Below are 6000 nucleotides of genomic sequence, written 5' to 3' on the forward strand. Positions count from 1 at the left end.
CCTTGTGACATCCATGGAAGTCCCACAGAATTATTGAGAATTTTATACAAGTAGAAACACTTCCAACTTGTAAAGGAATCAGAAGGATATGATGTAAGACAGTCTTAATATGCCATTGCTGGCTTTCAAAATTAAAAGGAACCCAATGCCAGGGCTGCATCTGGAAGCTCTAACCCTCAAGTTAGAGCCAGCAAACAAAACCAGATCAGTCCTACAACCACAAGGAACTGAACTCTGCCAACTCAAATGAACAAGGAACTGACTGAATCCTCCCCTAGAGCCTTCAGAATGAAATGCATCTTGCCTACACTTTGATTTTGATCTGGTGACACTTGTATTGGACTTCTGACCTACAGAACTATAAGATGATAAACATGTGCTATTTTATGACACTAAGTATGTGGTGATTTGTTATGGCAGCAATAGAAAATAGCACATTAAACATACTTACTTATATTGGAATCAGCTCATTCCAATATAATGTATATATATATCTTTGTAAAACTGTGTCTCCTGTCATGTTTTTTTCAGCCTACTCTCAAGTCTATTTTATTCTTTACAAATTCTTTGTAATTTTTAAATAGTTTTTCTTTAGAAATTTCTCTTTGAAGCACTGAATTTGGGCTTATACTTCAAACAGTTTATTTTGCCTTTATCCGATGACTGTGAGTCTGGAATCACTTAAATTATTGATAAAGTTTGTTGATTAACACAAGTAAATTCTGCTACCAAACCTCAGTGAAGGCTGCCTAATAGTTCTGAATTCTAAGAGTGAATCTGTGTTCCTCCACTCAGTGGAAAAATCTAGATAGGCATGTTTCTTTGATGTACCTTCTCAGAGGTAGGTTTATTTCCTATAGACCCTGACTCTTAGAGTGTTGTCATTGAGGATCCTGGTTTTCTGAGATTCTTCTATTTGACTCCAACTTGAGCTAGCCAAGTAGCTAGGCTTCATCTTCTGTTCCAAGCTTTGCCCTTGCTTACTCTCAGGGCTGCCACTTTCATTTCATTTTTCTCCCCTTTGGATTCTTTCTGACCATTTCAGAAAAGCACTTTTTAAAAGGCTTATGTTTTTAGAGTTTTTCATTTAACAGCTTCCAGAAAAGGAATTCTCCATATATATATATATTTTTAAATATATCTTTATTAATTTCAGAGAAAGGAAAGGAGAGGGAGAGATAGAAACATCAATGATGAGAGAGTCACTGATCAGCTGCCTTGAGCCTGCAACCTGGGCATGTGCCCTGACCGGGAATCGAACCCCAATCGCCTGGATCCTAGGTCAACGTTCAACCACTGAGCCACGCCCGGCCGGGCTCCATATATTTTTAAACCTACCCAAATTTATTCTTAAAAGTTGAAATAATACATTTCATGGCCTATACAACAAGAACTTTACACTTTAAGTAAAACACCAAAGTAATAGCTTTTCCACTCAACTTCTTAATGCATTTAACAAGTACCATTCTTGACAGCACCAATGTCAAGAAAAGTAAGTAGCAAGCCACAGGTAATACATTTCACATTTAAAATCCCTATCTTCTAAAAATATACTGATAGAACTATATAAAGACTTTCCTCCATACTCTAAATACAGAAAATATCAAATATCATTGTCTCTGAGAATCAAATTCTAAGAAATTCAAAGGCTACCATTGCAATCTTTGTACTGCCTTTATACTTTCAGTAAACAGAATTAACCTCAAATATACATTTAGAAAGTATATCTTCTCTTACATTTATAAACTAAAGATCCAAATTTCCTTGATAATACTTATGAACAATCTTGATCCACTCAAATAACTATGTATGGCGTCACACGGGCACTAGACTTATCGGGGTGTTCACAGGTTATGTAAGCGTCTAATCACTATGTTGTACACTTTACTACAATATTGTATATTAAATGTAATTGGGGGGGAAAAGTCTGGATCCACTCCATCAGAAGTAATCCCATTTTTTATGCTTCCATAGCAAGGGATTACACTATGCTTTAATAATTTGCTTACATATTTTTATTAGACTGTGAACATCTTGAAAAGATAAGTCATATCTACTAAAAGTATTGTGGCAGGGCCAGAATTTAGCACTGAATTTATCTACTGAATAAATAATTGATGAATTTACTCTGAATGAAGATGTTGATTAAATGTAAGAAGGTTATAATTCTGGAGCACATATGATTTCATCCTATATTTTTTCTAATATTAGAAAAAAATTGTTACAGTATTATAAAAACATTACAATATTGTAGGCCAGCATTACAGACAGACATCACTCCAAATGAAGTAACTTACAGCCTAAGTAGAGCTTCCCTTCTTTCTTTCTCTCCCTGTTTATCATCTAATTTATGTGTTTCATTTCACAGTGAGTGAATGAGCATTTTTATTTTGAAATAAAATTGATTTTAAATTGTATTTTACCTGGAGCATTGTTAACAGGATAATGATAGTGCCCAAAGGTGGAAAAAATATGCTTAAAGTGAGGAAAGTAACTCCGGAGTTAAGTTTTAAGTAATTTGCATTTACTTACTTTTAAAAAATAACCATTACATTGTCAAACAAAGAAATAAACAAACCTCAAATGAACAAAATCTTTGAGAATTTACTTAGGCGTAGAAGGCAAGATTATTATACAGGTTGCATCATCTCACATATATACTTTTCAATCTTATATAGCTCTATTTCATTTTTAAAATGTTCAACTGAAAATGGTGTTTAAAATATCCTAACCAGAATATATTGGAAAGAATAAATAAGCTGTTGATGAAAATAGATAAAATAAAGTAAAAAATACATCATCAGCCCCATGTGCTTCTATTTTTATCCTAATCCTTTCATAGTAATCTACCCACTCTAAAGCCTTTAATAAATACTGTTCATGGAATTAGCATCCAATCATCACCTCTTTTCTTTATTTAACTTTCTATGTCCTACAGAATATATAAATGTAAAGCCCCATCAATATTTCCAATGCAAAACAGAGAATTCAAACTCATTCTGTTCTCTAACAAAAAAAGTTTTGAAATTGTTTTCCCTTTTGCCATAGGAGCAAACTTAAAACCATCTCTGTTCCTCCTTTACTCCTTGTACCCAATCTATCATAAAGAACTGTCAGCTGCTCGTGTTCATGTCTTCTGGCAATAGCATGCCCCCCTATCTCCACGCTTCTATCAGCATTAGGCCATCATTTCATGCCTTGACAGGATTTGGTACTTTTCAACAACAAGTCCCCCAAATTCTAGTATTTTTTGTTAATTTTTTAAAACTGATATCATGACCAGATTGTGGCTTCTTATACTCAACTACAAGAGTAAAAATTGAACTTAGTGGTTTGCAGGTAGAGGACATTGGCAGGGAAACTAGAACAATCAATTTTAACCACCAAAATATGTCTGCAATCTGGTCATCTCAGTCGGCTCTGGTTTTACAATCTTTACTACATTTTCCTCAAATGCTCTTTATTCCAACTTGTCGCTCTAAGAGTGCCTATCTCTTTCATCTTTCACACTTTTGTTAGCAGTTTTCACACAGCAAAAAATTCCCTTCTCACTATCTCCTCAATCCAAAATTCACAAAATACTGCTTAACACTTATTTTTCCAGGTAGTTTAACATAGTGGTGGGAAACCAAAACATGAGTGTTAGATAGACCTCAGCTGGTAAGTATGTCCTTTACCAGCTGTATAACTTTACACAAGCCTCAGTTTTCTCATTGTAAACTGAGATTAATAACAACAATAATAATACATTTGCTTCATGAAATTTTGAGGATTACATGACATAAAACATATAAATAAAGTGCTTACTAGAGTGTCTGAATTATAACATTAACTAAACAGTATTGTTATTGCTGTTGCCATTCTTCTTACTATTAATTCAATGGCATGATCCCAACACACCATTCCACATTTGATAACTCATTCCAGCTCCTGTTAACTCAGCAATACTGAGCACTACACTATTCAATATTAATTTGTCTTTAATTGCTCTGTGTATTGCAAGGTGATTTATTGGTATGAATATTTTCAGAGTGAACACTGACATGATATTTAACAAATAGTCATCAAGCAGTTTATCATATGTTTTGATTTTTTTATAATTGAAAAATAGTAGGAAAAGACAAAATGAAACCAATATCACTGAATGTTTATCATGGACCAGAAATTTTCTAGGCACTCAGTAACTAGAAATAGGTTTGAATATTCTATTACACAAAATTTTGCCACATATTTTTATTGCTTGAAACACACACATACACACACATACACACTTGCACCTCAAATAAACAGCTTACCTTAATGTTCTGAATTCAGCTTCAGAAATAGTCCAAATTGGATATCTACAAACCAATAATTATGAAATTAGTAAGTTAGCTTACACATAAAGATGTTTCTACTTTTAGCAATGATTTTTAACATTTTCTACAATATATTAGTTACAGTTTAATCAACTAGAAGTTTATATTTGTAGTTTTGAACATTACAGTAAAGTTTGGGCATATTTGTAAAATATATTTATACGATCAGTATACACTTTTAAACTAAAGGGATTTGACTTTTATGGCTTTCAAAGACTATTGATGGCTTATATTCCAAAAACCATCTTATTCAGCATTACTGAATTGTACTGAAAATAAAAGTGTATTGAAAATTAATATTTTAAGTAAGTGCCTAATAATAGCATAGCCCCATTTTATGACACTGAACACTAGACTGGAATTTATTTTAGAGGAGCCCAAATATACACCATATACACCGTAAATACACCATATGTATATGTGTGTATATCCCATATGTCTGTACACATATTAGTAAATAGACAGCATGGTAATACATACACACAGCTGTAAATTTAAGAAAAACAAACAGGTAGATCTGAAACATTTGGTAGAGGAAATCAAGTATTTGTAGGCAATTAAATGGATTGAATTCAACCTAGCTCAAGTGTTTGGATAAACTTGCATTTCAGTGATACTAACAACAATAACAGCAACAAAACTTCTGTGCTGAGTATTTGCTAAAGAGTCACAAAAATGGCATTGTTTAAATAGGTTTTGGAGAACAGAGTATAATCAGCATCTCTCACTTGATTGTAAACTCTCTGAGGGCAGAAACTGTATTTGTTTTACTGACTATTATATCCTTCGTCACAATGCTTGCACATAGTTGATACTCCCTCAAAATCTGTAATGAATGAATGAATGGTGGGAAAGGAAGAGGGAACTGGAAAGCATAAACACCCTCATGAAAGGGTACTATGTATAGTGTGCTAAGAATCACTGGCAAGGATCAAGTTTGCAAGTGAAATCATGAGTTTAGATTTAGACAAATTGTACTTGGATTGCTATTAGACCTTTAAGTGGAGATATTAGGTAAGAAATTTTAAATGCCTGAAGCTCAGAAACAGGACCTTGACTGGAGATATAAATGTGGAAGTCATAGGAATATCAGTAACATTGAAGCAATGGGAGTGGATGCAGTACATGTGGGGAGAATATATATTAAGAATGTCAAGTGAACATTTGCAGGCTCTTACTATGTATTAATAACTGTTCTAAGGTTTTACATGTGCCAATGAAAATAATCCTCACAATAACCCCATAAAGAATAGTCTATCTTTATTCCATTTTAAAGCTGTGAAGAAACAAAGCACAGATAAATTATATAACTTGCTCAAATTCACGCAGCTAGGAAATGGCAGATATAGGATGTGATAGGCAGAATTCTAAGATGATCTCCCAAATTCCCAGCCCTTGGTATACACACTTTGTACAATTTCTTTTCCTTTGTGGGGAAAAACCTATAAATGTTGTGAGATATAATACCCAAGATTTAGTTACTAATCAGATGATTCTGAGTTAATTGAAATTAAAAGGAAGATCAGTCGATCCATTTAAAAGGAACTGGCCTTTCCTGATATCAGAGATGGGAAGTGTGAGAAGGCTCATGTAAAGGGCCATATGGCAGAGAATCACAGGTAGTTTCTTAGAGCTGAGAAAA

General features: G+C 33.5%; 1 protein-coding gene across 1 annotated transcript in view; it reads right to left on the bottom strand.

Moving 5' to 3' along the window:
* LOC107528192 (contactin-1) overlaps nt 1-4342 on the bottom strand; it is a 139197-nt gene extending 134855 nt beyond the window's left edge. The window contains exon 1 of the mRNA XM_087813935.1: nt 4296-4342. The gene's annotated coding sequence lies outside the window, so the exon portion shown is untranslated. The remainder of the gene's footprint in view (nt 1-4295) is intronic.
* Between the last annotated feature and the right edge of the window lie 1658 nt (nt 4343-6000).

This window comes from Miniopterus natalensis, chromosome 2 (genome assembly GCF_054644295.1).
Source record: "Miniopterus natalensis isolate mMinNat1 chromosome 2, mMinNat1.hap1, whole genome shotgun sequence".
Lineage (NCBI taxonomy): Eukaryota > Metazoa > Chordata > Mammalia > Chiroptera > Miniopteridae > Miniopterus > Miniopterus natalensis.